We start from the raw sequence: 17,040 nt of genomic DNA, 5'->3' as shown, positions 1-17,040 counted from the left end.
AAAGCCGTGGCTAATTCATTACTCATGCTTCTCTGGCTGAAGTACTAATTTAAAGTCATGCGTGCCATATTAATTGTAATCTTTTTTCCAAAGTGGGAAGATAAATATCTCCAGGTACATAATAAATTATGGGCAGGGGTAAAAACCAAAGAATGCCTAAAGTAGATTAATACTAACGGTATGCAATATGTTGCAGTTTTAACATCAAAAGAGATCCAGTGTCTTAAAAATAAAATAAAAGTCGCACATCACTCTTGTTACATGTCATGCTTCAGTGTGTGGCGTCCCGATATTCTTTCCAGAAAAAAGGCAAATAAATTTAGAGCCATAGCCAGTTACTTACTTACTTACAAAGAGCCCCGAGAAATAAAATTTGCAATTTACATCTTCTTCTTTCCCCCCCATTATTCAGGCTGCAAATCTGTAAATGTCCAAAATCATAGTTTTTAATTTTTTAATTTTAATTTTAAAATATCCAGGTCTGCAGCAGAATGCTGACTTGGGGCAGAAAATGTGACTCTGTTTCAGTTAAATGGAATTTGGACAGAGCCACACCACACACTGAAAGCACATGGCCTCTCCGAAAGAGCCCTGGGAACTGTAGCTTCACCTCAGTGAGCTACAATTCCCAGCACCCTCAACAAACTACATCTCCTGAAGCTTGTTGGAGGAATCAGTGTGCACCAAACTGGCTTTAACTGTACAGTGTGGACCTGTCCAATGCGATCAAACTTTCAGTCCAAATGGAGTGGCAAGGAACAAAAGCAGCCTTACTTTAGAAGTCAGTTTGAATTTGGGAGGGTTTTGAAAACACTCTGGTGTTTCATTTTCCTTTTGAACAGTGGCAGCAAAGAAAGAGGGGAGGGAGGGAGGGAGGGAGAAAAGAAAAGAGGCAAAAGCATTACGAGTTTGTCCAATGTCTCATATCATCAGGTTATCTCCAGCAGCAGCTAATGCGAAGAAATATTTTAAAATCCTGTGATAATTTTTGTGTGCATGGAGTTGCGTTCACACTAATTGGGACAGATTAGAATTATAATGGTGGGAAAAGGGGGGAAAAACCTGAAGAAGTGTGAGAAACTGGTGACAGGGCTCTGCACCTATTAAACATGATGCAAAGCACACGCAGAGGATCGCCCCCTCCTCCTCTTCCGTAGTACAGAATGTGCAATCTTTACAAAGTTAATACCATTGGGAGCCTCAGCCTTAGAATGCCATTTGTAAATCAGTTCATTTTCCTGTTTTTATTGCTGCACCCAAAGCAGAAAAAAGAGGCGCATGGATTACGAGCATCAATGGTACATGCAGAGGACTGGCATGACTCATCCCTTGCAAACACAGGAGGGGCTGAATCATGCCTTATGGTTTGTGGTGCTGTAAAAAGCACCAGTTGTTCACTAAGAGCTGCACCATAGGAGATGTCATTTTAGGGAACATTCTAACATCCCGGTGGTCTCTCTAGTAGCACATCACTCTTCATTCCTTCCAGCAATGTAAAGAAGCAAATCTTTCCCTCACAACAAGGAAGCGGTGAGCAAGCACCACAATAAGAAGCAAACTTTTTCGTGAAGCTGCAGCTCAACTGAACGTTTTGAAAACAGCTGTTGCTGTGACCCACCTTAAGTCAGGCTGCAACCCAGCAATGGATCACAGTCTACCAGTTGAAAACCAATGCATTTTGACCAGGGCTGGATCTAGATGCATTAAAAAAAAAAAAAATGTTTCAGGAAAACGTGTTGCAAACTTCATAATGGGAAACCACATTGCCAAAAGACGGAACTCCACGGCACCATCTGTTTTTTTTGTTTTGTTTTTTTTAAAGATATTTATTGAAGTTTTACAAAAAGAAGAAAATTACAGAATAAAAAGAAGACAAGAGGAAAAAAAGAGAAAAATACAAAAAATACCAAAATAACATAGAAAAAAAGATACAAAATACAGAAAAAGTAAATAGAAAAAATTAAAAACAAATCGATTTTTTCATATCTTAAATTTTGTTTGCTTATTTCCCTGACCTCCTCACACCTCCCTTTTTTGTATTCCCAATCACATGGTTAGTTCAGCAAATCCTTACCCTCTTTCATTTATCTTTTTTTTATAAAGATATTTATTAGAGTTTTACAAAAAACAAAGATTTACAGAATAAAAGAAAAACCAAGAAAAAAAAGAATTCAAAAATACATAAAGAAGAAAAAAAAGGAAAATACAAAAAACAAATCCAATTTTTGATATTTCAAAGCTCATTTGCTTGTTTCCTTGACCTCCTCACACCTCCCCTTTTTGCATTCCCATTTACATAATCAATTCAGCAAATCCTTACCCTCTTTCATTTATCTTAACTCTATATCCTAACATATTATGACTCTATCTTTTCATCCATTTATCAATTCATTTTTGCATATTCTTATTAACTTTTGTTGCTGAATACCACTTATTGCCAATCCGAACATAATTTTAACATTCATTAATTTTACAATATTTCTGAAGGTAGTCTTTAAATTTCTTCCAGTCTTCCTCCACCACCTCTTCTCCCAAGTCTCAGATTCTGCCAGTCATTTCCGCCGATTCCATATAGTCCATCATTCTCATCTGCCACTCTTCCAGGGTGGGTAGATCTTGTGTCTTCCAATACTTCGCAATAAGTATTCTTGCTGCTGTTGTTGCATACATAAAGAAAGTTCTATCCTTTTCTATTCTATCTCTTTCATTTATCTTAACTCTATATCTCAACATGTTATAACTATATATTTTCATCCGTTATCAATCCATTTTTACATATTCTTGTTGATCTTGTTGCTAAGGCCGCTTGATTTCAATCCAACATCATTTTAACATTCATTAATTTTACAATGTTTCTGCAAATAGTCTTTGAATTTCTTCCAATCTTCTTCCACCGACTCTTCTCCCTGGTCTCGGATTCTGCCAGTCATTTCCGCCAGTTCCATATAGTCCATCACCTTCATCTGCCACTCTTCCAGGGTGGGTAGATCTTGTGTCTTCCAATACTTTGCAATAAGTATTCTTGCTGCTGTTGTAGCATACATAAAGAAAGTTCTATCCTTCTTTGGCACCAATTGGCCGACCATGCCCAGGAGAAAGGCCTCTGGTTTCTTCAGAAAGGTATATTTAAATACCTTTTTCATTTCATTATAGATCATCTCCCAGAAAGCCTTAATCTTTGGGCACGTCCACCAAAGGTGGAAGAATGTACCTTCATTTTCTTTACATTTCCAACATTTATTATCGGGCAAATGATAGATTTTTGCAAGCTTGACTGGTGTCATGTACCACCTGTATATCATTTTCATAATATTCTCTCTTAAGGCATCACATGCCGTAAATTTCATACCTGTGGTCCACAACTGTTCCCAGTCATCAAACATAATGTTATAACCAACATCTTGTGCCCATTTAATCATATTTGGAGGGGGAGGGAGCGCCAGAAGAGAGACATATTATCCCAGAGGACCACTGGGTGTGTGGTGCGGCCTGGGTGGGGCAAAGAGAACTGGTAGAGGGAACGGTAAATGATGAGTACGCCCAGGATAAGCTCAGAGGTTTAAGGGGAGAGGGAGAAGACCCCGGAGGTTTTGAAGAAAGAAACGGGGCATTGTATTACAAAGGGGCGCTATATATACCAGAAGGGGAATTGAGGGGGAGAGTACTCAAACAGCTGCACGACAATCCCACAGCGGGGCATTTTGGGCAACACAAGACCATGTGGTTGGTGACCAGGGAGTTTTGGTGGCCCAAGGTGAGGGAGGATGTACGGGAGTATGTGAGAAGGTGTGACCAATGCCAGAGAGCCAAAGGAGAAAGGCGGGCACCAGCGGGGTTATTAGAACCGTTACCCACACCAGAACGACCGTGGGAGGCGGTGTCGATAGATTTTATGACTGATCTGCCCAAATCCCAGGGGAAAACCGCCATACTAGTCGTAGTAGACCAGTTAACTAAGATGGGTCACTTTGTAGCTTGCTCACATGCAGTCACGGCGGAAGAGACAGCAAAATTGTTTGTAGAACATATTTTTAGGCTGCATGGCGCCCCCTTGAGGGTGGTTTCCGACAGAGGGAAACAGTTCACGTCCAGATTCTGGAGGAAGCTTATGAGCTTGTTGCACGTAGAGGTCAACTTTTCGACTGCCAGGCACCCTGAGACCAATGGGCAGGCGGAGAGGGCAAACGGTATCCTTCAACAATACCTGAGGTGTTATGTCAATGACAGAGAAAACGATTGGGTCGAAAAGTTGGCACTAGCGGAATTTGCTTACAATAATGCAGAGAATGTGTCCACCGGGATGAGCCCCTTTTTGGCTAATTATGGGTGCCACCCCAGGGCGTTTCCAGGGGAAGGAGGAGAGAGATGGAGTGTTCCGGCCGCTGAACTGTTTGTAGAAGAAATGGAAGCGATCCATCGTCAACTCCAACACAACTTAGAAAGGGCCAAAGAAGAATATAAGAGGCAGGCAGACAAGAGCAGAAGGGAAGGTGAAACAATTAGGGTGGGGAGTCGGGTCTGGCTATCAACCCAAGGGTTGCCGTTCAAGGGTAGTTGCAAGAAATTGAGACCCAAAAGATTGGGACCATTTGAGGTCATCCAACAGGTCAACCCAGTGGCTTTCAGACTCCGGTTACCGAACCACATGAAACTGCACCCAGTATTCCACAGGTCATTACTGTCACCATACAGGGGGGAAGGTGAAGGGGTATCCACACGGGGGCCAGCCATAGAAGAAAGGGAAAGCCGCAACTATGTGGCGGAAATCATCGACTCCAGGTGGAAGGGTAATCAGGTGGAGTATTTGGTCGCGTGGGAAGGGGAACCGGAGTCGGAAAACACCTGGGTGAAGGCAGAGGAGGTCCATGACGAGGTCTTGATCGAAACGTTCCACCAAAGGTTCCCCAGGAAACCTCAACCAGTAGCGAGGTTCCGGAGGGAGTACTTTGGCACCACCGACGATGAGGAGGAACTGGAGGGATTCAGGGAATCGGAGTTGGAAGAGGGTACAGACTCCGAGGGGGAGGAGTACTTGGAAACCGGGAACAGCAAAAGGTGGAGGGAAGTGTTCGAAACTTCGGAAGATGAGGGAGGTTCCTTCAGGGGTTTTGCTCCCTCGCCTCCCGCAGAGGAGGGGAGGGAAGGGGGTGAAGGGGGCCCTAGAGGGGAGGTGGATGTCAGGGAACTGTCATCTGAGACGAAGGAGGTGAAAGGGCTCATGGAGGGTGAGAGAGACCACTCAGCGGAGGAGGGGACCAGCAGGGGGAGAAGTGGAGTTACAAGGGAAAGTGAGTCGGAGGGAGAGCTCAGAGATACTTCAAGCGGGAACAGTGGAGAGGTTTCAGGACCTCCCGTAGGCACACCCACTCCTCGGCGGAAACTGTCGCGCCGAGAGTCCAGAAGACGCGTTTCCGTCAAGGAGCTTTTATGCTGGAAGAAGTTCCGTAAACGCCCACTGTCCGATTCAACGAGCGATTGATGGAGCCATGCTTAAGGAGCTCCATCACAGACAGAGGTTTGGGAACTTAGCCAAACTCTGAGGGATCAGGATTTTACGCACAAGCAGCTCACCATCCCATCACACCTCCCATATTTGATAATAGTGAAGCCAGTCTCGCACTTTATCTTTTAATTTCTCAAAACTCTGCAATTTCAATTTGTCTCCTTCTTGTTCCAAAATTTCCCAATATTTCGGCCATTTGGCCTCCATATTGAGCTTTTTCTGAGCCTTTGCTTCCATCGGTGACAGCCACCTTGGGGTTTTATTTTCAAGTAAGTCCTTATATCTTATCCAGACATTAAACAATGCTTTCCTGACAATATGGTTTTTAAATGCTTTGTGTGCTTTGACCTTGTCATACCACAAATATGCATGCCACCCAAAAACGTTATTAAAACCTTCTAAATCCAAAATGTCTGTGTTCTCAAGAAGCAGCCATTCTTTCAACCAGCAGAATGCTGCTGATTCATAATAGAGTTTAAGGTCTGGCAGGGCAAATCCACCTCTTTCCTTTACATCAGTTAATATTTTAAATTTTATTCTGGGCTTCTTGCCCTGCCAGACAAATCTAGAAATGTCTCTCTGCCACTTCTTGAAACAGTCCATTTTGTCCAAAATTTGCAATGATTGAAACAAAAATAACATTCTTGGCAATACATTCATCTTTATAACAGCAATTCGACCTAACAAGGAAAGCTTCAAGTTTGACCATGTTTCTAGATCCTTTTTCACTTCTGACCAACATTTCTCATAATTGTCTTTAAATAGGTTTAAGTTCTTAGCAGTCATATTAACCCCCAGGTATTTTACTTTCTTAACCAATATTAAACCTGTCTCCTTCTGAAACCTCTCTTTCTCAATCGGTGTTAAGTTTTTCTCAAGAACTTTGGTTTTTAACTTGTTCAACTTAAATCCTGCCACATGACCAAATTCTTGAATCAGTTCTAATACTCTTTTAGTACTAGATTCTGGCTCCTGTAACGTCAGTACTAAATCATCTGCAAAAGCTTTCAATTTGTACTGTTTGGCTCCGACCTGTATACCTTTAATCAGACGGTCCCTTCTGATCATATTTAGCAGAACCTCCAGGACCAAAATAAAAAGCAATGGGGAAATTGGGCAGCCTTGTCGTGTCCCTTTCTCTATCTTAAATTCCTCTGTCACCACGTTATTAACTATTAGTTTAGCCTTTTGTTCTGAGTAAATTGCACTTATACCATTTTCAAACCCTTGACCAACCCCCATCCCCTGAAGATTTTTCTTCATGAAACTCCAAGAAATATTATCAAAGGCTTTCTCCGCATCTACAAAAATTAAGACTGCTTTAGTATTAATGTTCACTTGCAACTTCTCCAAAATGTTAATTATATTCCTCGTGTTGTCAGACAAGTGTCTACCCGGGAGAAAGCCAGCTTGGTCTTTATGTGTCTCCTCCACTAATACTTTTTTTAACCTTTTAGCCAAAATATCTGCAAAAGTTTTGTAATCTACATTAAGCAGGGATATGGGGCGGTAGTTCTTAAGTTGTGTCTTTTCAGACTAATTTTTCGGTATAAGTGTAATATAGGCTTCCTTCCACAACTCTGGCGCTTTTTTCCCCTCCAAAATTTCATTACAAACCTCCTTTAGTGGTTGAATTATCCAATCTTTCAAGGATCTATAATATTTTGAGGTTAAGCCATCCGGCCCTGGAGATTTGCCCAACTGCATATTCTGGATGGCACCTTCCACCTCCTGTTCTGTTATTTTATAGTTGAACATTAACTTATTTTCTTGAGAGATTTTTTGTAGTCCATTTGTTTTTAAGAATTGGTCTATATCAAACTCTTTCTGTGGCCCTTGTATATATAGCTGTTTAAAGTACCTCTGGAAGCATTTTCTAATTTCCACTGGATTCTGAATATTCTTTCCTTCCACTTCCAAGTTGGTAATGGTGTTAAGTTTTTGTCTTTTTTTCATTTGCCAGGCTAACAATTTTCCACATTTATTGACCGATTCAAATGTCCTTTGTCTCATCTGTTTAATTTTCCATTCTATTTCCTGATTCATCATCTTCATGTATTGAACTTGATATAACTTTATTTCTCTCAGAATCTCTTGTGACTTTGGTTTCACTCTCAGTTTCTTCTCACCCTCTTTTATTTTTTCCAAAATTTTATCTTTTTTCTCATTTTGAGTTCTCTTCCTTATTGCATTCTGTTGAATTAGAAACCCCCTCATAACTGCTTTGCTTGCGTCCCAGATTACTCTTTTTTCGATGGTGGTGTTCATATTTATCTCAAAATAGTCTCTCAAGGTTTTTTGGGCCTTCTTGGTAACCTCTTGGTCTCTAAAAAAGGTGTCATTCATCCTCCATCTGAAGGAACCGGTTGGTGTTAATTTCATCTCCATTTTCACAGCATTATGGTCGGAGCAAGTTTTAGGGCAAATTTCCACTTTTCGAGTCTTAGGTGCCAGTCCTCTAGTTATCCAAATTTGGTCAATTCTTGTCCATGTCATTTTGGCTTCAGAGAAGAAGGTTCCCTCTCTACCCAAGGGGTTCTTTATTCTCCAAATGTCAATCAAGTCCATATTGTCAGTCATCTCGAAAAAGTTTTTTGGTAGTCTGCCATCTTTGGTAACTACCTGTCTCTGTGACTTGTCCATGTTTGTAGATACCACTCCATTCATATCTCCCATCATGATAATGTTGTAATCCATATAGTCTAACAATGTCTCATGCAACTTCTTAAAAAATTCAGATTTCCCCTCATTTGGTGCATATACTCCTACTATCAAAAAATTTTCTCCTTGTGTTTGGATTTCAATTGCCACAAATCTTCCTTGGTCATCTTTAAAAATAAATTTCGGTGATAGGCTCTCTTTTGCATAGATTACTACTCCTCTCTTTTTAACCTTGTCCGATGAAATAAACTCTTGACCCAATCTTTTATTAATCAATACTTTCCTATGTAGCCTTATCACATGTGTTTCCTGTAAACAAATCAAGTCCAATTGTTCCTTTTTCAATAAATGAAAGACTTTTTTCCTTTTCTCCGGGGAATTAAATCCATGAATATTCCAACTTAATAGTTGCAGAGACATGGTGTATTTATTTTGCTTTTCCTCCAACTGCTCCCAATAATTGTTCTTGTTCTGACGGTGGTATCACTTTCTCTAGCTTGTCCAGTCCCAAAGGTAGTGGTACTATGTCTTGTGTTCCTGGTTTTAGAGCTCTTGGCTCTTCTTCAGCTTCTTTTTGCAGGTCTTCTCCGTGCTCTCTCAAAAATTTTTCTTTATCTTCCACTGATCTTATTTTAAACTTTCTCCCTTTGAAGGTAAAGGATAGGCCTTGGGGGAATTCCCACCTAAAAACAGTTCTATTTCCTCTCAATAGGGCCACCAGATCTCCGTAGTTAGACCTAAGATCCAAAAGGTATTTCGGGATGTCCTTAAATATCTCCACTCTTGATTCATTTATTTCCAAGGTTTTCTGGAAGTGCAGACTCAGTATTTTGTCTCTCTCCTCTTTTGTTCAGAGGGTAATCGAACAGTCTCTCACCCTATTCTTTCTCCCCCCTCTTCCAAGTCTAAAAGCGCTTACTATCTTGAAATCTAACTTATCTGAATCTAAGTTCCAAAAGTCTGCAAATTCCTGCATAAGAAAGTCACTCAAAGTATCTTTCTCAAGTTCAGGTACAGCCCTGATCCTTAGATTTGTCTGTTTTTCTTTTAATTCAATCATAGACAGCAATGACCTGTGATCCTCGAGCTGCCTACATATCAGTGGTATCTTTTCCTCTACAGCCAATACTTTTTCCTTTGCTTCTTCGATTCGAAGTAGATTCCTGCAGCAGTTTCTCAATAGATTCTGTATTTGAGTTCACCTTCTGCCCCAAGTTATTGATGCTTAAAGTGTTTTGATCAATTTTAGTTGTTGCTTCAGCAACTTGTTTACTTAATTTTTCCAAAGATTCAAAAATTTTTTCCTAATGCTGAAGCTAAACCCTCTTCAGATGCCATTCCTTTAAGCCCAACTTGAGCAGAATCTTCCCCTGGTGGAGCAGAAGGGCCAGATGCTGATGCTCTTCGCTGCTGCAGTCTAGTTTTACCCGATCTTGTTGTTTTTTCCTGAGTCAAATTTGCCATAACACTTTATCTAAGGATCAAGGTCAGTCCCACAATTAAAACTTGTTTTGTAGTGGAAAATTCCCCTGGCCAGTTTAGAGTGGAAAATTCCCTGGCCAATTGTAACAATTTCAAAGTTCCTCTAGGGGGACACTGTAACAGTCAAAACTTGTAACAATAAAGTAACTTTTCCAGCTTTCACAAATCCCCCCTTTAACGAAGCAAGCAACAGTTTCAAGTCCGGAGAAACCCTTCAGAATCAAAGTATCTCTCTTACAGAGTTAGCTGTCAAAAAGTTGCATTGTCCATAAACAGCGCGATTCGCAGTATGGCAGTTCTATTGTCCCTTGGCAGTCCGTTCCCAGGCATTAAGTGGTGGTCTTTGTTCCCTTTTCTCTCTTTTTTTTTGCAGGCAAAAAGTACTTCCCCTTCTCCCTCCCCTCTCCTGCACCTCAGGGAGGGAGTTCTCTTTTATTAATGTTAGGATTTGAGTCTTTTTAATGCGATTTTCAGGGTCTTCACTAAGACAGTCTTTGCTTTGATCTGTTTACAAGAAACGGAAGGCGGACTTCCTGTTTACACCTTCCCGCTTCGGTACCAAATTAGCATTTTTCCCCCCTTATTCCCTGGTCTTTAATCTTGACCTACTCACGGGTAGTTGTTTGATAGCCGAATTGTCACAGGAAAAAGGTCAGCGCTCTCTGGCAACAGCTGTGCGGCTTCACTCCACGGAAGAAGCAATTGACTCTCAGCACCGCGCCAAACACCCCGTTACGCTCTGGAGCTCGTAACCGGGCTCCTTTGCAGATGGGGGGGCACTGAAGGTGCCCGCCAAGTCCCACGGTCACAGGCTTCACCTGCCTGTGGTTTCAGAGGGGTCCCCGCTTCGCCATAGCGGCTAGACCCGATTTCCGCGGAGCTGTGTCCCTCAGAACTAGAGGGATTCTGCCATTGCCGATGGCGCCGCCTCCGGAAGTCTCCTCCATGGCACCATCTGGTGTCACGATGTTATAACGCATTTAAAATGCTTTTTCTTTACTAATGTAGCTGAGTCCCAGGAGTGCGTGACCTGTGAATCTATGGCCTAATTTCATGCAGCCTTATGTCTCAATTCAAAAACCCCATTTGACTTCCATAACAAGACAGATTATGGATTATTCTTGCCTACAACCCAAGTTTTTTTTAAAATGTGCATACATTATATATACAGTGGTACCTCTACTTACGAACGTGATCCGTTTCAGGGTGCCGTTCGCACCCCGAAAAGTCCAGAAGTAGAGCTCCGCTACTGCGCATGCGTGAAACGCAATAGAGCACTTCTGCGCATGCACAAAGCATGCAGATCGCTTTTGCGCATGCGCGTGCGGCGAACCCAGAAGTAAACTCTTCCGGGTTTACCACGTTCATAACCTGAAAAGCCACAACGTGAATCAAACGTAACACGAGTTATGACTGTAAATATATATTTTGTCTGCTTTGAACCTTACGTAATTGACATATCCATCTATGTCCTAACAGGTGCCTCTTTGCTTCGCCTTTTTCTGAAGTGTTGTTTGTTGACTTTGTGTTCATTGCTCATTGCTAGGGGCAGGCTTTTATCCACCAAGGCTGGAATCCTAATGACATTCAGTGGGGCTTGCTCCCGGGTTTGCAGCCATTGATGGCTTTGTGACAGGCCACCAGCCACTTCATTAGCATTGTCTTTAAGGTGCCACAAGAGCCTTTGTTGCTTTCACTGCAAAAGGATAACAACTTTGAAATTCAACATCTTCAAACTGGGGCACACATGGCAGGCAGCCATCTGTAAATATCTGTTGATCACTGAGAGATGCGTTGCTATTGTGCACTATGAGTTATGTTATTTTAAAAGGTATCTTTCTGCATCTGTGGAGGACAAAACAGAGGGAGGACCTGTGCAAAACAAACCAATTGCTGGGAGAATACCAAGAGGAATGCATTGAGGCACAATTGTAAATCCCTGTGCAAGCAGTGACAAGAGTGAGGAGTGTGTGTATCACATACAATGAAGGCTTCATAACGCCACCTTAACCCTCTTGAAAGCTCTTGACTGTCTTCAGCCACGAGGGCCATTTAAAAACCCCTTTAAAAACCCTTTCCAGACATCTGCGGGTTATCAAGGAGAAGTGCGAGCTGAACCAAAGAGCTGTGTTTGAGGTCATTCTTTATCACAACACTGCTAAGGAAAACATGATGTTGCTGGGGCGATGCACTACAAAGGAGCAATATTTCACTGTGGTTTGACGGGTGACAGCAGCATCTGGGAGTTTTTTTATGTCTTATCGACCGTGCTGGGAAATTAATTTTGCAACTCAGCTGAATAGCAGTCCCTTGACACTAATAAACAACATTCTTTTCACACATTTATTAGGTTCCTGCAAGGATGATTTTTTTTTTTTTAAGATTAGGCTTTACTTAAACGGACAATATTCTTCTAAATAAGGTTTGTATATATCTGTGTGTGTGTGCGTTTCGGTGTGGAGGGTGGGGATTAGAGCCTGACACCAATTATAGCTATTGGGTTTGGAGCCCAAATGCAAATGTCTCTGGGCTGGATCCAGACGAAGGTGCAGAGGAGTCCTATGGTGTCTACTCAGAAGTAAAGCACATTGAGTTCAATAGGACTTACTTTCAGGAAAATGTGTATAGGATGAGAGCCTTAGGTAGCAATCCTAACCGGACTTACCTGGGAGTAAACCCCATGGAATTCAACTGAGCTGAGAAGGCATGGTTAGGGCTGCTCTGTTAGTTACACTTTCAGCCCATTGAAATAAATGAGATAAGTTAGTCATTTGTAGCAAAAAGTGGATGCTGCCCACTAATTTCATGTGGAACATGAGTCTCCCTAAACCTAGTCTGACACACTACAGGCCAATGACACTGCTTCTCATTTTCTTTTTTTTTGTTTTGTTTTCAATAATGATAGATAGATAGATGATAGATAGATGATTGATAGATATAGATAGATAGATAGATAGATAGATGATATAGATAGATAGATGATAGATATAGATAGTAACAGTGAGCTTTACCAGTATCAGAAAGAATCTTTAAAAACCTTTTCATGGCTCATTATGCATTGTGAGTCTAATTTACCCGAACGCAGAGTGTCAAGTATCATAACTAAAAGTGGGCTGGGGGGGGGGAGTTAATGGAACAATTTGTGAAGCAAGGATGGCTGGCTGGCAGTGGACCCCTCTTTGTACTCAATATTGCAAAACTCTCCAATATTTCATGCAAAACTCTCAGCAGATGGGAAGGCGTGCGAGCGCCCAGGAGAAACAGATTATTTCTGTAATTAGAGGGCAGGCTGAAAATGCCAGGATTCTCCACTCTTTCTCTTTTGCTACCATACATCCGGAATTTCCCGGACATAGCCGGAATGCGGCTGTCAGAAACAGTGTCCGGGTAGAAATCACTGAAATGTCTGGGAAAATCCAGATGAATGGCAACCCATCTCAGAAGTGCAGATTTTAGCGGATTTCCACAGAAATAGCTTCATATTTAAAGAGATTTTGGGGAGGAAAGGTCAACAACTTTTGTGTTCATATTTTCACTTTTTGAAATATGGCAACCCTACATTTGCTCATTCTCCACTAGGGTGCAATAGTCAGAGAGAAAGGAAGCAGGGCTATTTCATTGACCCAGCTAAGAGACCAGAAACATTTGGCTCCTTCTCTCCCTAGCTCTGTTGGGGACTGGGGAGAACAGTTCTTTAGTTTGCATTCAACGGCCTTGGCCCAGTATACCTGAAGGAGCGTCTCCACCTCCATTGTTCTGGACACTGAGGTCCAGCGCCGAGGGCCTTCTGGCAGTTCCCTCACTGCGAGAAGGAAAGCTACAGGGAACCAGACAGAGGGCCTTCTCGGTAGTGGCGCCCGCCCTGTGGAACACCCTCCCATCAGATGTCTAGGAAATAAACAACTACCTGACATTTAGAAGACATTTGAAAGCAGCCCTGTTTAGGGAAGTTTTTAATGTGTGACATTTTAATGTATTTTTAATCTTTGTTGGAAGCTGCCCAGAGTGGCTGGGGGAAACACAGCCAGATGGGTGGGGTACAAATAATAAATTATTATATTATTATTCACAGGCTACCTAATTCACTCTTTCTGAAACAACACGTGAGCCAAAACACAGCCATGCTTCAAAATTCTCACTTTTATAACACAGTTCTTCCGCCAAGTAATGTGTGCAAAAATACATACATGTACAGGGTAAGATGTACATGGAAAATGTGCACATTAGCGAAAATAACATACAAAAATTGCATTGCAGAAATGTGCAGATTTGGCAAAATAGTGTTGTGGATTTGTGCAGGCTGGGGCAGATCCCTCTAAAAGTCCTGGGTACCAGATTCCTCCCCCTGCCCCAGTTTCCAAAGTCAGTAAATGTAGGAGATGACTAAATACTTGAAGTCTGTGAGATGGCTTAGCAGTGTAAAAATGCTGGCAGAATCAGCTTCCTAGCCAGGAATTGTCCTGGAGAGAAGAACCATCATGTAGTACAAAAGGAAAGTAATGGGCGATTGCATACCCTCCAACTTTTATCCAATGAAAGTAGGGACATCCCATTCCATAATTATAATTTTCCTATTTATACCCCACACATCTTACTGGGTTGCCCCAGCCACTCTGGGCAGCTTCCAACATATAAAAAAACACAACAAAACATTAAACATTTTAAAAGACTTCCCTATGCAGAGTTGCCTTCCGATGGCTTGGGAGTCAAATAACTCCGTACCCTCCAACATTTCTCCAATGAAAATAGGGACGTCCTAAGAAAAAGTGGGACATTTGAGGATCAAATCAGAACTTAGGACGGCTTCTCTAAATCAGGGGTATCCCTGGAAAATAGGAATACCGGTACTTGGAGGGTCTGCAATGGACACAAACAGTTACCCTGTGCCAAGCGGTAGAAGAGATTGAGCCTCTCCTCCCATGAGAGGATGGTGAGCAAAGAATTTTAGTGTTTGATGATGTGTGCCGGAAAGGAGAGTTCCAGGTAGGAAGTGATGTAGGCCTAAGGAAAAATTGTGGTGTTTTAATTGTGGAAAAAGGGGAGGAGAACTCTATGTGGGCCATGGCTGGGAGAGACTGCATGCAGAGCCTGGGGAGCCTGCCTGGCTTCTCTTCTGGACCCAGGTTTCCTGAAGCTCAGAGGCACTCTTGGGGTATAATGTTTTGTACTCCCTCCACCTAAACTCAGGTGTAAATGAACCATATTTGTTAAAGACACTACAGTCTCCACTGTGCCTCATTCCAAGGGAACACAAACTCCAGTGCTAACATCCCTGGAATCTCGCTGCCACTTGGCAGAGTTTGGGGTGGCTGGTAACCATAACATACAAATATCTATATACAGTGGTATCTTGGTTTTTGAACCAAGTCAAAGTCAAAGTCAAACGTTTCGGTTTTCAAATGCCAAAAACCCGGAAATAAATGCTTCTGTTTTCGAACGCGTCCTGGAAGTTGAACGGCTTCCGCTGAGTTTTGTTCTCCAGTTTTCTCTATTGAATTTGCAGACCGCCCTTTGCGCCTTGGTATTCAAACGTTTCGGAACTCGAATGGTCTTCCAGAATGGATTACATTTGAAAGTTGAGGTACCACTGTATTAGGATGTTTAGTGTGTACAATCACACTAAAATAGGGTTGCCATACGTCAGGGAAATCTTGGACATGTCCTCTTTTTGGGCTCAGGTTCTGGTGGCTCAAGCACAACATTTTTTTGTCCAGATTTTTACCCCTTGAAATATGGCAACCCTACACTAAAATGCTGATGGATTTTCATGAGGACTTTTTAAAAATGAAAACTGATGTGGCAATGTGGAGAACTGAACTCTACAATGGAAAGATGAGAAACTGAAAGAAACCCAGATTGATTAAAACGAGTCACCCATCCTTAATCTCTGTACATGGCATGAATTTTATGATCTTCTGCTTGATGCATGTCATTGCTTATCTAGGAATGTTGTTTGCATTGCTTTTGGTCACTCCTGCACGTAGGATTAAAAGGATATTTCACAGAGCTATAAATACATACACATATTATCACTGGGTTTTTTCTACATTAAAAACAAACAAATCTCTTTTAGCTCTTGCTTATTTCAAAAGATCACAGCCAAGGTGTCTGAATCTTGTCAAAATGTGACTTTTGCTTCTATAGTAATAACTTATCACTATTATTTTGGAGAACCACCCAACTCCCAGCTTTCTTTTATGCTTTCAAATTTTAAACACAGAAAATGGGACTGGAGCCCACACTGTAACAGGAGATTAGACAAATAAGAAATTTTCTAAAAATGTGAGCACTTTTGTGCTGAGAATACTCTCTGTAGTGCATGCAGCATAAAACAAGGAAAATATGCTGAAGGAGGAGGAAGGGGAAAATTTCCTCAAAACTTTGCAGCAATTTGTAGCAAAACAAACTGGCTTCCATATAGTTGCATCAGTGGCTGTCTCTCTTTTTATTGCCTTCTCTATTTCCAAAACATCTTCCCTATATTAAAAATGTTAGTGCTTGAATAGCACTGCTTCTGCTTTTTAGTAGAAATGAAAACAAAAGAATGAAACTCCTCTGACCCTCTTTTCAGAAGCTCAGTAGATCTGTTTTTTTTATTCTATGATGAACATATTTGTGAGATTGGCAAGCAGGAAGGCGAATTTATGCCACTGATGGGTAAGGGACGTCCTCCACACCATGTTTCATCAAGTAATTTACTACAGCCTCTGGGCCTTGTTTTACTGCCCTGCCCTCATTCCATGCATCAGGGCTCATACCCCTCATACCCACACTGACTGGAAGCTCTGAGATAGCTCAGTTGGTAGAGCATGAGACTTTGAATATCAGGGTTGTGGGTTTGAGCCCCATGCTGGGCAAAAGATTCCTGCATTGCAGGGGGTTGGACTAGATGATCCACTCTACACGGGTGGTGTTGTGGGTTAAACCACAGAGCCTAGGACTTCCCGATCAGAAGGTTGGCGGTTCGAATCCCCATGACAGGGTGAGCTCCAGTTGCTCGGTCCCTGCTCTTGCCAACCTAGCAGTTCAAAAGCACGTCAGAGTGCAAGTAGATAAATAGGTATCACTCTGGCGGGAAGGTAAACGGCGTTTCCTTGCGCTGCTCACCAGGAACAGCTTAGTCATGCTGGCCACATGACCCGGAAGCAGTACGGCGGCTCCCTTGGCCAATAAAGCGAGATAAGCGCCGCAACCCCAGAGTCGGCTGGACCTAATAGTCAGGGGTCCCTTTATAGTAGAGACTATGCAGGTTTTCCTTTCTTTTTTTTGAAATCATTTTTATTTGGTTTTTACAAAAATGCAAAATTATATTTTTTAAAAATCCAATTACATATCCATATAAAGAGATTCCTCCAAATCTCAGGACTCCCCCACCCCTCCTTCCCTGGAGTTCC

At 42.0% G+C, this 17,040-nt stretch overlaps 1 long non-coding RNA gene across 1 annotated transcript; it reads right to left on the bottom strand.

Moving 5' to 3' along the window:
* Positions 1-358: 358 nt before the first annotated feature.
* LOC310743795 lies at positions 359-12,390 on the bottom strand. The gene is made up of 3 exons (XR_014539233.1): positions 12,312-12,390; positions 1,619-1,694; positions 359-421 (listed from the first exon to the last, which is right to left on the bottom strand). It is a non-coding gene; the product is annotated as an uncharacterized lncRNA (long non-coding RNA).
* Between the last annotated feature and the right edge of the window lie 4,650 nt (positions 12,391-17,040).

This window comes from Podarcis filfolensis (assembly GCF_964270895.1).
Source record: "Podarcis filfolensis genome assembly, chromosome: 1".
In the NCBI taxonomy this organism is placed as follows: Eukaryota; Metazoa; Chordata; class Lepidosauria; order Squamata; family Lacertidae; genus Podarcis; species Podarcis filfolensis.
This window is presented reverse-complemented; position numbering and strand designations above follow the sequence as displayed.